The sequence below is a fragment of the Balaenoptera acutorostrata genome, chromosome 16 (genome assembly GCF_949987535.1).
Source record: "Balaenoptera acutorostrata chromosome 16, mBalAcu1.1, whole genome shotgun sequence".
NCBI lineage: Eukaryota > Metazoa > Chordata > Mammalia > Artiodactyla > Balaenopteridae > Balaenoptera > Balaenoptera acutorostrata.
In genome coordinates this window covers 53,292,712-53,312,902 of record NC_080079.1, presented here as the reverse complement: position 1 = coordinate 53,312,902, position 20,191 = coordinate 53,292,712, and the positions used below count along the sequence as shown (strand labels likewise).

The following is a 20,191-nucleotide window of genomic DNA, read 5'->3' as shown; positions in this document are numbered from 1 at the left end:
ACTATAAAACTTATAGGAATAAAAAGGATAAAATCTCTAGGATACAAGGCTATACAAATTTTTTTTTTTTTTTTTTTTTAGAAATTCACGTTCTTTTATTTATTTATTTATGACTGTGTTGAGTCCTCGTTTCTGTGCGAGGGCCCCCTCCAGTTGCGGCAAGTGGGGTCCACTCTTCATCGCGGTGCGCGGGCCTCTCACCGTCGCGGCCTCTCCCGCTGCGGAGCACAGGCTCCAGACACGCAGGCTCAGCAATTGTGGCTCACGGGCCCAGTCGCTCCGCGGCATGTGGGATCCTCCCAGACCGGGGCTCGAACCCGTGTGCCCTGCATTGGCAGGCAGACTCTCAACCACTGCGCCACCAGGGAAGCTCCTATACAAATATTTTTTCTACTTGAAACTGAAAGCATGATCCATAAAAGTATAAATTTCACTTCATAATAATTCAAAACTTTTCATCTATGAAAGGCCCTATTAAGTCAATGAAAAGGTAAGCTACAGGATGTAGGGAAATATTTGCAAGTCACATAACCAACAAAGGACTTGCATCTACAGTATTTTAAAACTCAAAATTCAATTGTTAAAAAAAATTAAATTAAAATAAAATAATGCAAAAGGCAAAAGACATCAGTAGACGTTTCACTGAAAAAGATAAACAAAAAAGTAAGTGCATGAAAAGATGTTCAACATCATTTGTCATTAAGGAAATGAAAATGAAAATCAAATTGAGCTATCACTACATACCTTTCAGAATGGTTAAAACAAAAAAAAACACTGCTCTTTGGAATAGACAATAGTACAGCCACTGTGGAAAACAGTTTGGCAGTTTCTTATAAAACTAATCATGCAATTAACAAACACCCCAGCAAGTGTACTTCTGGGCATTTATCTTAGAAAAATAAAAACTTATATTCACACAAAACACTGTGTGTGAGGGCTTCCCTCGTGGCACAGTGGTTGAGAGTCTGCCTGCCAATGCAGTGAACGCGAGTTCGAGCCCTGGTCTGGGAAGATCCCACATGCCGCGGAGCAGTTGGGCCCGTGAGCCACAATTACTGAGCCTGCGCGTCTGGAGCCTGTGCTCCGCAACAAGAGAGGCCGCGATAGTGAGAGGCCCGCGCACTGCGATGAAGAGTGGCCCCCGCTTGTCACAACTAGAGAAAGCCCTCGCACAGAAACGAAGACTCAACACAGCCATAAATAAATAAATAAATAACATTTTTAAAAACTGTATGTGAATGTTTATAGAGGCTTTATTTGTAATAGCCCAAGACTAGAAATATCCCAGATGTCCTTCAACAGATGAATGGTTAAGCAAACTGTATACATAAAGGAACAAACTATTGAAACATGATAACCTGGAGGAATTGTTAGAGAATTATGCTGAGTGAAAACTAAAAAAAATTCCAAATGGTTACATACTTTGTGATTTTATATATATATATATATAAAATCATACTATACATAATATACTATATATATTCCAACATATGTGTATATGAATGAATCAAATATATATATATATATATCCTGGAATTGGATATAGAAATGGAGAACAGTTTAGTGGTTGCCATGGGTTAAGGAGCGGGGGTGAGGGTGAAAGGGAAACAGGTGTGGCCATAAAAGAGCAACATGAGCGATCCTTGTGATGATGTAATAAATATTCTGAATATATCAGTTTCAATATCCTGCTTGTGATACTGGCTATAGTTCTGCAAGATGTTTTCACTGGTGGAAACTAGGGAAAGTGTACAAAGGAGCTGTCTATTATTTTATAATTGCATATGAATCTAAAATTGTCTTAAAATTAAAAGCTTATTAAAAAACCCTCAACTTCAGAAAGTCATAATCAAGAGGTGAATTGTAATACTAAGTTTTCCATCCCTTTCTGGTACCAAGAAGTGGGATCTGGGCATGGAGCTACCTCTCATATAAACTCTCCCCTCGCTTGCAGAGAGGCATGTAATGTTATATACATTAACATTTTTCTTTCCATTTCCTCTGTTAGCCTGTACTCCAGTACTGATTGGAGGAATGTGGGCTCGCTCTTGGTTCACAGATTCCAATATTTTCTTTCAGCTGGCTCCACAAATCCCTATACTTCTCTTTTTTCTGTATTTCACTATCTCTAGGGATCCCTGAGCTGTCAGGGATCCAAATAGAAGTGTTACGACCTTTTCCAAGTAGTGTTCCCCCAAAAGCCTACAATTCTCAGTTTTTTAATTCTCTGGGTCTTGATTAACAACTACTACTGAATCCTCTTCTATGTATTATTTTCTTGATGTAATAGGGCTTAGCTGTTATGAATTTGCAATGAGTGTTATTACCCAAACTCATCCTTCATATTTCCTTCTCTTCATAGATCTTGGGGACGCTACCCATAGGCAATAATAGCCAGTGAGAAACAAAATACTAATTTATTCAGCATTGAAAATGCACCTCACATTTTAATATAACACTCTGTTATAAAAGTTATTTGGTAAAATATGATATAAGCCAAAGACCTCAGTCTTGTCTCTTTTTTTTTCCCACCTAAACCTTCAGGAAAAACCTGACCTTACAAATACATCTACCAGATATGGATAAGCCATAACTGAAAGTTAGGATGGTGGGACTTACCTTGAAGGGGCAATGAAATGGGCTTGATATAAAAAGTTATCAAAATTTCATTTAAAGAGGTCATTGACTTGTTCTCTTAGTTGTTTAATTTTTTCAGTGCTAGACAATCTTTCCTCCTCATTATCTAAAATAATTAAACAAACAAACAAACCAGGACTATTAACATATTTTCCCCAAGAAAGTTGGAGGAAATGCCTGTTAGCACTTTACCTGATTGTTTAGTTTAATAAGAGCATTTTGGAAATTTTCAAATGGAAACTATTATAAGCAATACAAAAATTTCTAAATTATATATGTAATAATACTACATAGAACAATTAGTGAACATTTTCAGCATCATGAGAGACAAAGATGTCCACTTTCACCACTACTCTTCAACACCGTAGTGGAAAGGAATAAAAGGTGTCAGAACTAGTAGGCAATAGTTTCCCACACTTTCTCATTTTATTCTACTTAATTCTGAATAACTAAAACAATCCCCATGGTTCAAAATTCAGGTAGAAAGCAGTATAAAATGAAACATTTCTCTCTCATCCCTGTCACTGCTCTCAGTTTCCTTCCCAGAAGGGATTATATTATCAGGTTCTTTTGATCTTTCTGGATATATTTTATATAAACACAGTCAGGAAAGATGATTATTTACTGATGAACTTTATATTTGAGCAACAATAAATTTCCTCTCTTTGACCAATTCCAATTCAATGGTAGCTGGTGCTTTGATTTATTCCAAAGAGGCTGTTTCAAGTAGTACCAGGTCTCAGCTGGGAGAAGTGATTTATCTGATTAACAATGTCTGCTGTGGTTAGATATCCAGTGTGTGGCAACCAGCAGCATATTTTTTATTCCTGAATAATCATTCTTTAGGTGTCAGAGGGAACTAAACAACAACCAAAAAACCAGCAGTGCCAGGAGACCAATCCACACCATAAAATAATTAAGACAAACTGAAAAATATACTATAAACTAAACTATGATAAAGTCAGCTAAAGCTCCATACTTGATGAACTTCAATCCCTCTTTCCATGACAGAAGCTAGAGATGGGAAATGACTGTTAGTGGAAATTGACTTATATCAATGGAAAGAGACAGAAGAATGAGGAGGGTTTAAGGAAGATCTCCCAGTCCTTGTAGTTAATAACAGGCATGGCAGTCCTCCTCTCAGTTTCCAGGGATGTCCCCTTTGTGAGGCTGCTCCCCCAATACCTATCAAAGCCCCTTGTATCTTCCTGAACTAGTGAGATGGGCAGTTTAGCTGTTGTCCACAAAAGTCTCTGAAGTAAATTAGAACCGAAATGACTTACATTTACTTCAAGGCCCCATGTACCCTGGAATTTCAAGAAACCTCAAACAGCTAAAACAATCTTGAAAAAGAGGAACAAAGTTGGAGGTCTCACACTTTCTGATTTTGAAACTTACTACAAAGCTTCAATAATCAAAATACTGTGGAATTAGCATAAAGACATATAGACCAAGGAAGTAAAATAGAGATACCAGAAACAAATGCTCATATATATAGTGCCAACACCTTTCCATGGGGAACAGACAGTCTTTTCAATAAATGGTGTTAGAAAAAACTGGATATCCATATGTAAAGGAATGAAGTAGTACTTTTACCTTATATTATACACAAAAATTAACTCAAAATGGCTCAAAGACCTAAAAGTAAGAGTCAAAACGATAAAACTCTTAGAAGAAAACACAGAAAAAGTTTCATGACATTGGATTTGTACAGGCAACAAAATAAAAAAATTAATTGGATTACCTCAAAATCTTAAATTTTGTGCATCAAAAGACCGTGTCGGGACTTCCCTGGTGGTGCGGTGGTTAAGAATCCTCCTGCCAATGCAGGGGACACAGGTTCGATCCCTGGGCCGGGAAGATCCCACATGCCACAGAGCAACTAAGCCCATGCACCACAACTACTGAGCCTGCACTCTAGAGCCCGCGAGCCACAACTACTGAAGCCTGCACGCCTAGAGCCCGTGTTCCGCAACAAGATAAGCCACCATAATGAGAAGCCTGCACACCTCAACGAAGAGTAGCCCCCGCTTGCCGCAACTAGAGACAGCCTGTGAACAGCAACGAAGATCCAACACAACCAAAAATAAATAAATAATATAAAATAAATATTTTTTTAAATCTTTAAAGAAAGACATTGTCAACAGAGTGAAAAGGCAACCCATGGAATGGTAGAAAATATTTGCAAATAATATATCTGATGAGAGATTAATATTCAGAATATATAAAGAACTCTTACAACTCAGCAACAACAACAATCTGATTTTAAAAATGACAAAGGACTTGAATAGATATGACTCCAAAGAAGATATGCAAATAGCCAATAAGCACATGAAAGAATGTTCAACATCACTAATCATTAGGGAAATGACCCTCAATTATGATGGATATTATAAAAAGTCAACAATGTTGGTGAGAATCTGGAGAAATTGGAACCTGTTTGTGTTGGTGATGTGAATGTAAAATGGTGCAGTTGCTATGGAAAACAGTAAGATGATTCTTCAAAACACTAAACATAGAATCACCGTATGATCTGAAAATTCCACTTCTGGGTTAAAACCCAAAAGAATTTAAAGCAGGGACTCAAACATTTGTACACCCATGTTCATAGCAGCATTATTCACAAAGCCAAAAGGTGGAAGCAACTCCAGTGTTCATCAATGTGTGAATTGATTAAAAAAATGTGGCCTCTATATCCAATGGAATATTATTCAGTCTTAACAAGGAAAGAAATTCTGCCACATGTTAAAATATGGATGCACCTTGAAGCTCAGAAGGACGTATATTGTATGATTCTACTTATATGAAGTAACTTCAGTAGTCAAATTCATAGAGACAGAAAGCAGAATGGTGATTGCCAGGAGCTGGGGTAGAGGGAGAATTAGGAATTCCCCATTTCATCTGGGAAGATGAACATGTTATGGAGATGGTTGGTAATGATAGTTGTACAACAATGTGAATGTACCTAATGCCACTGAATCGTACACTTGAAAATGGCTAAAATGGTAAATTTTATGTTATGTGTATATTACCATATATATACTTCTATAGGTACTCCCTGAGCCTGTGCCTTCAGAGACCCACAGTGCAATGCCATGATTTCCAGCATATATTTCTAAAAATGCACAATGCTTTGGCTTTTTTAATTTCTCCAACCTTGGTTTTTTTTTTAATTTTATTTTTTTGTTTTAATTTTTATTGGAGTATAGTTGCTTTGCAATGTTGTGTTAGTTTCTGCTGTACAGCAAAGTGAAGAAGTTACACATATATATATGTATATATCTACTCTTTTTTAGATTTCCTTCCCATTTAGGTCACCACAGACCACTAAGTAGAGTTCCCTGTGCTATAGAGTAGGTTCCTGGTTAACTTTTACTACATAAATAACAGCACAAACCCCCCTTCCAATACGTATTTTTATGCATAGTAAAAAATATATAAGAAAAATACAAGCAAGAAATCCACTAAATTTATACCTACCAGACTCATTGCTCCATTTATTAACTTATTTATTATACTAATATTTTTCAAACATGTATAAAATGCTCAAAAAATATGTAAATCACAGCCTCCAACCAGCTTATATTCTAGAGGTGAGACAGGCAATATTAAAAGTAAGTAAACTCAGAACTGGCTACATAATCTGCAGAGCCCAACGCCAATTGAAAACACAAGGCCCTTGTTCAAAAGTTATTACGAATTTAAAGATGGTACTAGCAGAGCATAAAACCAAGCTTGGGGCCATGAAACTAGTCCTGAGTAAGCTGATATGCAACGTTAGAGTGTATATAATGAGTGAAAAATAAAAAGAGAAAGTATGAAAGAATGATATAAAGTAAGAGGTTTCACAGTTTTAGGGAAGGTGAAGAGGAAAGGCCTAAGAAAATGACTTCTAACTAATGACCTAAAAGAATAGAGGGATGGAGCCATGAGGCCATATGGGGAAAAGCATTCTTGGCAGAGGGCAAAAAACCCCGACGTGGGAGCAAACCTATGCCCAGCCTACTGAAGAAATAATGGCTGGAGTGGAGAGAAATAGTAGAAAAATATGAGACCAAAGACTTGTAGGGGTGGGGGAGAAGAAGATATGGCAGAGATCACCTAAGGCCTCTTAGGTCATTTTTAGTACTTTTGCGTTAACTACGAGTGACATCACACAAAAATCCCACATACCCAGGGTAAGTTTACATCTTTGCCTGCCACAGTAAAAGCTAAAATACTCACCATTTGGATCTAATTTATCTTCTCCCTTGCTCTTGAAAGAAGAGGAAGTGGAGAAGAGATCTATATTGAGCTCACTTTAAAATTCTGAAATCAAACAATAAAGTAAATTCATCAAAATCTCTCAAATATTATCATTTGGACTATACCATATCTATCATATGGGGTGACTCAGGTCCCAAACATTCCTCCAGGTTCCCAGGACCATGGTCTGGCTCATTCCTTTCTCCCTAACCCCAGCCAGTGCATTCATTAAGGCCCCTGTATGCTTAATGAAAAATACAGTGGTGACTCTGGTTCTAAACTCATACTCTCTAAATAATAAGTTTTTTTTTGAAACAACAGTTCCTTGGAAATTTATCTTGGAAATAAATCTCTTTTTAGCAGAATAGAGAGCACTATTTGTAGAACTTTCTCAGCAGATAAAAACTTGCAGCTGCTGATCACATATTAAATTGTCATGTTAACCATTTTATGTGTATATTCAGGAATATTTATTGAATAAATATTTCTACCAATTGCAAGCCATTATGCTAAGCGTTATGGAGGAGGCAGTGATGGAGAAGACATTATTCTTTTGCACAAGGAGCTTCCACTGGGATGCAGGAGAGTAGATAGGTGCTCAGATTGCTGGATGGAGGGAGGCAAGGACAAATCAGAGACAAACTGGATGGAGTATTAGGAAAATCCAGGGAAGCAGGAATAAGAAGAGGTTTCATGAAGATGTGGCAAACACAGTGCAATCATGGTAAGGTATATTTTCCACTCCTCATTCAATTGGTGACAAAAAGAAGAGAAAATAGGGAATAAAGAGAAAGAGGTATGAGAAGATGTAAAGAAAAGATAGAAAAAATGGGGAGAAATAAGTGGGGAGGAGAAGAAAAAGAGGCTGCAGAAACCTTGGAGAAAAACAGTATTTGAGAAGATATAAGGAGGAAAAAGCAAAAGGGGAAGATAAAAGAAATAGAGAAGAGAAAGAATGTGAAAAAGGCTGAGGGAAGTAGAGTTAGAGAACAAGGTAGTGAGATGAGAGGGAGAATCCTGAAAGTGAGGATATGCCTGGTAAGATGATCAAACTCCATACAGTGCATCAAAAGGTGTCAGGCTGTGGGTCTCTGTCCAGGAGTTCCCCTGAATACAGAGCCTTGGGTCTAATATCTTAATCTCCATCTACTTCTAGATCCACTCAGATCAGCATCCCTTTCTATTTTGTTTTTGTTCAACATAGCAGCCACAAACACTCTCACTCACTTTGCTTAGAAAACTCTCAGGGTCACGCCTCAAAATCCCAACCCAAGATGCACCATGGGTTTTCGCTGGTTGGTTGTTGCTTGTTTGAAAGCCACAGAGCTTCTGCACAAAGGCCCTTGCAAAGAGAGCTAGGAATCAAGAACACTTGCCTGTGCCCTGAAGCTACTCAGCGGATCTAGAATTGAAACTTTCCCAGCTACTTTTTCATATTTAACAACTAGTGTTAAATTTGAAACCAGCAGCTGTGCATTCTAACCACTTTCTCTTGCGTGATTTATTCCGATTGCACTTCTTAAATAAAACTTTCATTTCAGATATGGAAATAGATTTCCTTCCTGAACAACTTGTTCTTCTAGAAATAAGTGTTGAGTCAGATATGTGACAATGATTCTTCCAAAAGAAATATGCTCCATAAACAGTGTCTTCCTATTTGCAGTTGACTCGTGTTCCTCTGTGTTGGGAAAGCTTCTTCATCCACATTTTGGGGTTGAAGAGGAAGTGTCTCATGGAAACAGAATAAAAGAGTTTTTCTGAGGACTGAGAATTGCCTATGGGGCAATTTAAAATATCTCTCAGAGGCAGGAAAACGCGATTCAAGACATTGGCAGGCACTCAAAACAGGTAGTTTCGGCCACCACTTCTCACGGACATAAGAGTAAAAGTATATTTTAAAGTCATTAGTCTGGAAAGAGTAATTTTCGCCACAGAATTTGCCCTACGTTATGTTTCCTAGAACAGTCTTTGCTTTTGCGATTTTATAATAAATGAAAGTCACCCTGAGTAAACATTTCCTCTACAGCTAACATTAGGGTAAGCACTCGACATAAGTTATATCATTTTATCCCTACAACAACCTTAGAAGGAAGGCAGGCTGATCTCCATTAAACAGACCAGGAAACTGAGAATCGGGGGACTCCCAGGTCATCTACCAGAAAAAGGCAGAACTTACATTAGGACTCCGGCTATATTACTCCAAACATTAGGCACATAACCACTATCCTGTGTGGCCTCTAAAGGAAGCCTCCTTACCAGAAAATGTATTCAGCGTGGCAGACTCCCAGCTGATGGGCTGGTGCAGGGAATCGGGCTCCTGAGGGGTCATCATGGACAGAGTTTGTTTCATGAAGCAGGAAAAAAGTGAGGAGAAAAAGTTCAAACAAAGCCCTTGAAAGAAAGTCAAAGATAGCAGTTGTGTAAACCAGATGGTGAATAGATGTACTATGACAAAAAGCCAAGTTTCAAAACTATATATGAACTTGATGTAAATAGGAGCAGGTTAGAAATAAGTGGGGATGATCTGGGAGAACTGGTTTGATACAATTAGGTTGTCCATGGGTTTGTGACAAATGGATGAATTAGGCTAGCTTAAAGAACATCGTGTTTTATCAGATGGAAATTAATACTTAATAAGATAGTGATGTGTCTGGAAGCAGCAAATAGGCAGGAAGTTCTGGAAACTGTGGTGCTATTATCAACATTAATTATGAGCAGCAGTATACAGAGGCAGAAATATGCTACATATACAAGAGGTGATGCTGGAAACTGTCATTAAATCTATCTCATGCACTGAAGCTTCTACATATAGTAGCTATTCTCTTCTATTTCCTTCAAGATTTTCAAATTGTACCTCGTATTATTACATCATTTTAAAATGTACCTTTTTTTTGATAAAAATACTACATCCTGGTATTAAAAAGCAAATTAAAAAGAATAAAATAATCTTGACATTCACAAATCACCATTAACATTTGGTAAGTGTTGAACTGAAACAAATAGACTGCCAGGTATTTCTCCAGAAAAGATGGGTTTATTAAGGATCTGCAGAGAATTGCAATTTGGGGTCTGCAACTATGGTGAACCATGTGCAAGTCCCTGCACAACAAGAGAAGGAGAACACTTTCACAGAGAGGAAAAAGGGAGCTGGGAGGGCTATAATAAACAGAGTCCATGACTCTTCGTTGGCTGAGTCCTTGCCAGGAAAGAAAAGTAGGGTTTCTCCTTCCTGTTGGGCTCTGCTATTATCACAGGGCATGAGAGCTCCCCTTTCTGGTTCCCAGCTCTTTGTAATTGAGGTTTCCATTTATTAATTTTTTACATAAGTGTTATTTTAGTCACCTCTCATATTTATGCATACTTAGAAAGGAAGAGAGAAAGGGAGGGAGGGAAAGGAGAGAGAGAGAGAGAGAAGGCAGAAGAAAGAAAAGAAGGAAGGAAGGAAGGAAGGAAGGAAGGAAGGAAGGAAGGAAGGAAAGAAAGAAAGAAAGAAAGAAAGAAACAAAGAAACAAAGAAAGAAAAGAAAAGAAAAAAAGAAAGAAAGAAAGAAAGAAAGGAAGGAAGGAAGAAAGGAAGGAAGGAAGGAAGGAAAAAGAAAGAGAAAGAAGGAAAGAAACAAGGAGGGAGGGAGGGAGGAAGAGGAAAAAGAAATGAAAAAATAAATGTGTAAAAAATTATATAATTGTATTTGTGAAAAATAACTTAGAATTCAATTGAACTTAAGTGAAACAAAGAGAGAGCATTAATGGAAACCTAAAGGAGTTACTAAACTTCAGAGAATTAACTTTCTTACTTTGGTAGAGCCTTCTAGTTCTCACCCTATCTGATTTTCCTCTCCTTTTGTGCTCCAGGAGATTTACACTGCATGGTGTTCTTTTGTTGATAAGCAGGATCATGTGACTGTTTCTAGCCAATGAGTTGGAGTGGAAGAATAACGTGACTTCCAAGCAAAGCATTCAGTTGCCATATGTATCTCTCTAACACTTGCTTCCCCTACATGTTCACCAGGGAGGCTACATAATCTATATAGTGTAGCTGCATGACGATAAAACCAAATGGAAACAGATGCCTGGACCTCTGGCTGACTTTGCAACAAGAAGAAATAAAGCCTTCTTGTATTCAGCTACTGAGATTTTGGAGGTGTATGTTACTGTAACTTATCCCAGACTGTCCTGAATAATATTCCACATAAGAAATATTTGGTTCCTAAAACATGCCTCTAGAGTTTAGAAAATGATATTAAAAATTAACAGGTTGAACTATATCAAAGTATCTTCTTTTTAAAAAATATACTTTTCACAGTTGTTATATTTTACACTTCTAACTAAATGGATTAAGTGCCCACCACAAGTGATTTCAACGTGGCTTCTATTCTTTAGTATCTTGAGTTATGTCTTGTTTCTTTTCCTGTTTGGATGGGTTTTGTCATTCATTAGAGTTTGTTTGTTTGTTTGTTTGCTTGATTGCTTGTTGATTTTGGTGGTAGGAGCTCAGATGCTTCAGTCCTAAACTTCTTGAATATCTGTAATTGTCTCTTTGTTACCTTTATACTTGAATTGACAACAGGGCTGAAGATATGAATATTAGGTCACACTTTATTTCCCACAGAATTTCCTCAGAATTCATTGTCTGTCTACTCAAATAAGTGTTAATGTAAAAAGTCTGAGACCCAAACTCTGCTTAATTTGCTGTCTGCCTCAGTGACTACCCACAAAGCTTTCTTTATACTTTTAAATTTGATATTCTTAATATATTTATAAATTGGTGTTAATTTTTCTGTATCAAAATCTTCTGGGGATTGATGTGCCCTTTTGCTCTACAGACAACAATGTTCTTTATTTTAGAAGAAATTTCCTTTGAGTTTACATATTTCATTACATTTTATATTGTATTTGGCCTTTTCCAAGGATGTCAATTACATATGTATTATATTTCTTCTCCCATCCATATCTATGATCTTTTTTTTTTTTTTAATTAATTAATTTACTTATTTATTTTTGGCTGTGTTGGGTCTTCGTTTCTGTGCGAGGGCTTTCTGTAGTTGTGGCGAGCGGGGGCCACTCTTCATCGCGGTGAGCGGGCCTCTCACTATCGTGGCCTCTCTTGTTGGGAGCACAGGCTCCAGACGCGCAGGCTCAGCAACTGTGGCTCATGGGCCTAGTCGCTCCGCGGCATGTGGGATCTTCCCAGACCAGGGCTCGAACCCGTTTCCCCTGCATTGACAGGCAGATTCTCAACCACTGAGCCACCAGGGAAGCCCTCTATGATCTTTTCTATAATGAATGCTTTTTAGATTGTATTCTAATTCATGTTACTTCTACTATGGCTTTCATCTCTCTAATGGATTTTGTTTTTCTCCCATTTTCATCCTCTTTTTAAGCCTTGTATCTCTTTTTTGAGGTCCTTTGTAAAAGAGAACATTTTGTCGACAACATCCTGGAGCCCGTCCAGAATTCTGTGCCTGAATTCTTTCTGTGGTGATTTAGGTAATTTCTGTCTCATATATTTTTCTGCTTCTAAAAGGTCGTCAGTTACTTTTTCCTTAAATATACATTCTTTTTATTGATCTAACGGTCATCTATCTATTCCTCTATCTGTCTGTTTATCTATCTATGTGTGTATAAAACAAGGAAGGAATTTAAACATCCAAAATTCAGATATACAAAAACATAACTTTATTTTGTATAGGTGACCTCCTACTGGCTTAAGTCTCTCAGTCTGCGTAGAATAGACAACTTATTCTATACGATATGCTCACATGCTTTCTTGATTTATTGATTTTGAACATGATTGACTGATTCACCGTGGGATTTTTAAAAAATCACAAAACATTAGTAAAGAGTATAAAAAGAGCTGAATTGACAGACTCTCTCCTTGACCAAACTCAGGATCCTCTGAGCTCCCTTCTCATCTAGGGCTCAACCTTGGCCTGTGAAGACTGTAGACTCTCAGCACAAACAATGTTGTCCACCCCCATACAAATAGACTTGAACAAACTCCAGCATAATTTCTAACAGCTTAAAACCACATCCCTGGGATGACCCAGGCCCCCTTAAGTTCCTGCCTGGGAAAGCTCAAAGCTGCAAAAAGAATTTACTGATTGTTCTAGCCAACACCTGGACAGAGATGCTGTCTCCCAGCCTCTGCAGGAGCGTAAGAGCCTAACTTCAATATGTGCCAGTTAGCAAACGCAGATGGTCTAATCACATTGACCAACCTCCCTACCCACTTCATAACTTTCAACTTCCCTGACTCTGCTGGAGCCCCCATCATTTCTCCTCCTTCATTCTCCCTTTAATATGCCCAGTAACCTCTTCAAAGATTGAAGTTGAGCTCAATTTAAACTGGACTCTCTTGCCTACTGAAGTAGTTACTAAGTGAAATCTATCTTACTTCCTTTAACAAATGTCTGGCTTTGTTTCTCACTGACAGACTGCATCGGGGTATATCATGTACATGAATTATTATAATAAAGTCGAATCTCTCCAGATTATCCCCAAAATTCAGTACTATCTCAATGAAAGTCTGAAATGTGTGCATGTGTAACTTAACAACCAGATTCTAATTAATACAGAAAATAAAAAGTTTAGGAATAGCTACCAAAATTTAAAAGAATTAAAAGAAATTGCCTTACAAAATATCAAGTTTGTTATAAAGCTGTTTTGAATAAGACAATGTGGTACTGACACAGGGATGTATGATGAGACTGAAAGACTAGAAGGGAATTCAATCATTTTTAATTTTAATTTTATTTTATACAATGTGTAGACAGTTCCCTGTTCTCTGCATTTAGAAGTATAAACAATATAAATCTGTTAATTCTGTAAGTAATTTTTATAATTATGTTGTAACTCTATCCTATCCTTAAAACATTTAAAATAAATGCTTTATGTGCAAAAAGAAAAAAAAAAAAGAAGGGAATTCAAACTCACACACCTACAAGGAAACTTGATATTTGATTAGGATGACATTACAAATCAATGAGGAAATAATTAACTATTTAATATATTGATCTGGGACAATTTGTTATCTACATGGGAAAAAATGGAATTAGATTTTAAATTTACCCAATCCATAAAAATAAAACATTGTCATTTGTATAAAGTTTAAAAATACTATATCTATTGTTGACCTAAAACAAATAAACTGCCAATTATTTCTCCAGCAAAGGTAAGTTTATTCAAGAATTGCAGTTTGGGGTCTGCAACCGTGGAGAGCCATTTGCAAGTTCCCACATGACAAGGGAAGAACACTTTTGGAGAGGGGAAAAGGAAGTTGGGAGGGCTACAGCAGTCAGTTCTGCAATGGCCGAGTCCTTGCCGGGAAAGGAGTCTTTTTCCCTTCCCTTGGGCTCTGCTGTCGTTGTAGGGCGTGAGAGCTCCCCCTTCTGGTCTCCTGAGTCTATTTAATTAAAGTTATATTTTACACTATACACTTTATTGTTTGCTATTCCTATATAAATATATACAATTAAAACTCACAGAAATGCATGGGAATGATGAATAAATAAGGATAATAGTTATTTCTAGGGAAAGCAGATGAATGTAGTCAGAGATAGAACACAGGGAGCTTTAATTGTGCCTGTAGTAATTGATTTCTTTAAAGATCATTTGAGACAATCTGAAAAGATACTATCATTCTTTAAATGGCTATTTGTTTTACTCTCCGTAACTCTCTGCATGTTGGAATTATTCTAAGTAAATTGGAAGAAAGAGAATTAACATTCATTGAGCTCTTACTGTGCCAATCATGATGCTAAAAGCCTTTACTTACAATTTCATATATTTCTCACAAAACCTCTATAAAATGGTCATCATTTAGGTCCATTTTATTTACAATGATATTTTATCTCAAGAAGGTTAAATTTTTAAAAGGTTAAAATATACAGAAATGTCTGGTTCCAAACACTGTAGAGGCATTTTGCTAAACCAGGAATTTTAAAAATGTGTCTCTGGAGCAAAACATGAAAAACCCAAAGCTTTTATTCAAGTTTAATTTAATCTCCATAAGTCCCTTGAGAATTAATATGGCATGAAAATACCTGGTGTTTCCAATTTTCCATGGTGCCTTAGTACAAGTTTTTAATACAATCATAAAGATTGTGTGCTAATATGATAAAAAATTCTATCATACGTTTGCCAAATGATATGGATGGTGTGCCACAAGAAAACAGGAGCAATTTCTGAAGCATCTTCTGAAGTTATTTGCCATTTTCTCCCTCAATGTAGTTAACAGGAAAATTGCCTGGATGTGACTTTGGCTGTGATGCTTTCTGTTTCAATTACTCTGCTTTTGGCTTGGCTGCCCAGACATTTAAAACTAGAACAAGCGTTTCAGATTGAGAAAAGGGAAGGGATTGGAATAACTGCTCTCCTTAGACTTTCCTAGGTAAAATCACCCAGTAGGGATGAATACAGAAAGTAGAAAAATCTATTACATTTTTAATCTCTTTCTTTGGCTTTTTTAACAATTTCTCTAAAATACATACTTTGAGGTGAAATGCTGCTGTGTCATAAGAAATACAAATATTTAATATTATTAGTTATTTTCAAAATACTCCCTAGGATGTTCATGCTAACTGATTCTGTAATAACAGTATATGAAATTTCCTACTGTGTCATAATGTATCACATGTTACTATCAGGCTTTTAAATTTGTGTGAATCTGTGAATCTGATTGATGTGAAATGCTATTGCTGTTTTAATTTGTACCACTTGATCCCTGAGGAGTTAGGAGAGAATATTTTCTTTCTTTTTTTTGTTGGCTATTTTAATTTCTTCTGTGAATTGCCCATTCGTGTCTCTCATCTACTTTTAAAACTTATTTATTTATAATTTTCATATTGATTTATAGGAGTTCTTCATGTACTCTGGATACCAACTTTTTCAGTTTTATATATTGAAACTATTTTTTTCTAAGTTAATAAAATACTTGACATTCTGTGTACCTAGAAACTCTGCCACACCATCTTGTTAAAATTTTGGCTGGAGAATGTAGGCATTGGAGGGATATGATTGATGGATACACTCACTGCAGGTATACTAGTGGCTTAATTGGAAAATAAAAATCTCAGTCCTCTAGCCTTCTTCCTGACAAATTTAAATGACCAAAGCTGGGGCCCTCTGAACTGTCTATTTTTTAAAAAGCTACAGTAATCAAGACAGTGTAATACTGGTAAACGAACAGACACATGTATCAGTGGAACCAAAGAGAGAGCCCAGAAATAGATCCATAAAAGTATAGTCAACTGACCTTTGACAAAGGAGCAAAGGCAACTCAACGGAGAAAGGATAATCTTTATAACAAATAGTACTAGAACAATTAGACATCTATTTGTAAAATAATCACCATCATCATCTTACTTGTTTCACAAAAATTAACTAAAAATGGATCATAGACTTTAAAATAAAACTTCTAAAAGAAAACGTAGGAGAAAATCTATCTGGGTTTAGCAATGAGTTTTTAGATACAACTAAAGTAAAATTTATGAAAGAACAAACTTATATATTCAACTTTGTTAAAATTAAATACTGAAAAACTTCTGCTCTATTAAAGACACCTTTAAGGGAAACAAAAGACAAGCCACATACTAATAGAACATATTTGCAAACCACATAACTGATTAAGGGTTTTTATCTAAAATACACCAAAAAATCTTAAAACTCAACAGTAAGGAAATAAACAACTCAATTCAGAAAAAGATGAAAAATCTGAGCAGGTATCTTACCAGAGAAGATATACAGCTGAAAAATAAGCATATGAAAAAATTCTCAGCATCAGTTGTTATTAGGTAATTGCAAATCAAAACAACAATGAGATACCACTAGATACTTACTGGAATGGCTAAAATCCAAAAAACTGAAAATACCAAATGCTAGTGAGGATGTGGAACAACTGAAATTTTCATTCATTGTTGGTGGGAATGCAAAATGGTACACCACTTTGGAAGTTGTTTGGGCAGTTTTTTACAAAGCTAAATATAGTCTTAACATATGATCCAGGAATTGTACTCCAGGATATTTTTTTCCAATTGACTTGAAAACATATGTCCACACAAAGATCTGCACATGAATGTTTGTAGCAGCTTTATTCATAACTGTCAAAAACTGAAAGGAGCTAGAAGGAAGATGTCCCTCAGAAGGTTAATGGATGAACAAACAGTGGTACAGTCATACAACAGAATGTTATTCACCACTTTAAAATATATAAGCTATCAAGATATGAAGGAATTTTAAGTAAATCTTGCTAAAGGAAAGAAATCAATCTGAAAAATCTACATATTGTATGATTCCAATTATATGACATTCTGGAAAAAGTACAATCATGGAAACAGTAAAATAATAAGTTGTATAAAGATCATGTTTTTTATTTTCTGTATTCTATGATACTTTGACATCTTGGGGCCTTGTGAACTCAGGGTGATATTGCCTCTCCCCAAATTAGCTAATTCCTAGAGATAGCAAACAACTTATTTGAAAGCATGCATTTAATATGTAAACCAAGCAATCCTGAGCTCTCACCCCAACCATATCCTTTATCTAACTCTCACACACTGAGCAGATGAAAATGGCACTTAATTGCTGTGTTCATGAGAAAGATATTGTATAAAGTCTAATTGAGGGATGTCCTATAAACACCTACCCAGTAATCCTCAAAACTGTCAAGAGAATCAAAAACAAGGAAAGTCTGAGAAACTCCACAGCCAAGAGGAGCCAAAGGGAACATAGCAACAAAATGTAGTGTGGTGTCCTGGATGCGATCCTGAAATAGAAAAGGTAAAAACTAAGGAAATCTGAATAAACTATGAATTTTGGTTAATAATAATGTATCAATATTACCTTATTAATTATAATAAATATCATACTAATATAAAGGAAACTGACTGCAAGATATATGAGAATCCTCTGTACTAGCTTCTCAACTTTTCTATAAATCTAAAACTCTTCTAAAAATAGTCTATTTAAGATAGCTAGTGGGAAGCAGCCACATAGCACAGGGAGATCAGCTCGGTGCTTTGTGTCCACCTAGAGGGGTGGGATAGAGAGGGTGGGAGGGAGACACAAGAGGGAAGAGATATGGGGATGTATGTGTATGTATAGCTGATTCACTTTGTTATACAGCAGAAACTAACACACCTTTGTAAAGCAATTATACTCCAATAAAGATGTTTTTTAAAAAAAGCCAATTAGATAAATAAAATAAATAAATAAATAAATAAATAAATAAAAATAGTCTGTTTAGAAAATGAAATGCGACCAATTTCCACACTAAGGGAAAGCCTCATACACTCAAAATACTTCAATATCAGAGAAGAGCGTTGTAATTTCTGACACCAGTTTTACAAAATATATCCCAACTGAACTGAAGAAATTAAATAGAATACATTCTACTAAATATTTCCAGAATTCAAGGTACTTATACATAGGAGAAAGCTTTAAAAACAGAAGGTTCATAATCCTGCATATTTTTAAGAAGAGAGAGAGAGAAACAAAGATTACCAAGAATAATTTATTGAAATAGCTGATTTCTTGAATTATGAAAGAATATTCCTTCCCTCAGAATTTCTCCAGGTCCATATAATCCACAGGCACACAGAACTTTAGGTGAAGTAAAATGAGCACCTTAGTTATCCAACGATATGTTTCATAGAGCAGACAACAAGAAAAGCGGAGAGAGGAAGCAGATGGTTCAAAATTGAATCAATTTACTTACAAACATAACCCTCAAAATATCTGTGAGATTGTCTTAAGGCAAAAGAATCAGATCGAACAATTGATTCTGTTAACCATAGCATGTTAAGCAGATCATAGGGTTACCAGGAATGATGTCTTTGGGTTATCACCCAGATGCTATGATATATAGGTGGAAAAAATAGCCACCCAAAAGACGATTTAGGTGCTCACTTGGCAGTACGTATATTAAAATTGGAACAATACAGAGATAAGTATGGCCCTTATACAAAGATGACATGAAAATTCTTGAAGCAATCATATTTTGGAGAAAGGAGAGTTATTGTTTAGTGGGTATGAAGTTTCAGTTTGGGATAATGAAGAAGTTCTGAAGATGGATGTTGGTGATGGTTGCATAACAATGTGAATGAATTTAACGCCACTGGGCTATACACTTAAGGACGGTTCAAATAACAAATTTTATGATATATATATTTTTTATCATAATTTTAAAAAAGAAAGGATCTGGGAAATACCAGAAAGGTCCAATTCCTCTCTAAATGGCGCTCCTAACTTAATTCCAGGGCTGTGAAATTTTTGTTTGTATAATTTTTCTTGAGTTAAAGAACCATATAGCCAGTCTGCTGGTCTTTTATTAAATACATTTTTATTATAATTGTCGATTTACATGCAGTTGTAAAAAATAATATAAAGATGCCATTACAGATTATCCAGTTCCTGCAATAATAACATCTTGCAAAACTATAGTACAATACAATAACCAGGATACTGAAATTTATAGTCAAAATACAGGACATTTCCATCCCACAAGGATCCCTCAGTTTGCCCTTTTATAACCTAATCCATTTCCCTCTTGCCCCTACCCTCTCCTTAACTGTTGGCCACCACTAATCTATCTTCCATTTCTATAATTCTGTCATATCAAGAATGTTATATAAGTAGAATCATACAGTATGGAAATTTGGGGAATTGGCTTTTTTTAAACTTGGCATAATTCTTTAGCGATTCATTCCCATTGTTGTGTGCATCAATATTTTGTTCCTTTTTATTGCTGAGTAGTAGCAGTCCATGACATGTGTGTATAATAGCTTGTTTAACTATTCACCTATTGAAGGACATCTGAATTGTTTCCAGTTTGGGGCTATTACAAATAAAACTGCTAAAAACATTCATGCACATGTGTTTGTGTAAGCAAAGTTTCCATTTTTCTAGGATAAATGTGTAGCAATGCACTTGCTGGGTCATATGGTAGTTAGGCGTTAGTTTTATAAGAAACTGTCAGACTGTTTTCCAAACTAGCTGTACTTTTTACATTCCCAGAAGCAATATATGAACGATTAGCTTCTCCACATCCTTGTCAGTGTTTGGTGTTGTCACTTTTTAAAAAAATTATTTTGGGCATTCTGATAGATGTGTAGTGATATCCTTGTGGTTTTAATTTTCATTTTCCTAATGGCTAATGATGCTGAACATCTTTTCATATGTCATCTTTATATTCTTTAGTGGAATGTGTCTTACTTTGCCCATTTTCTAATTGAATATTTTTTAATTTTTGTGGAGCAGTGAGAGTTCTTTGTCTAGATACTCTTGGATATGTTGTATATTTTGTTTGTAAATA

The 20,191-nt window shown here is 36.0% G+C and overlaps 1 non-coding gene across 1 annotated transcript; it reads left to right on the top strand.

Annotated features, from left to right (window-relative positions):
* Positions 1–18,778: 18,778 nt before the first annotated feature.
* Positions 18,779–18,881, top strand: LOC114236783 (U6 spliceosomal RNA). The gene has a single exon (XR_003622646.2). It is a non-coding gene; the product is annotated as a U6 spliceosomal RNA (small nuclear RNA).
* The last annotated feature ends 1,310 nt before the right edge of the window (positions 18,882–20,191 follow it).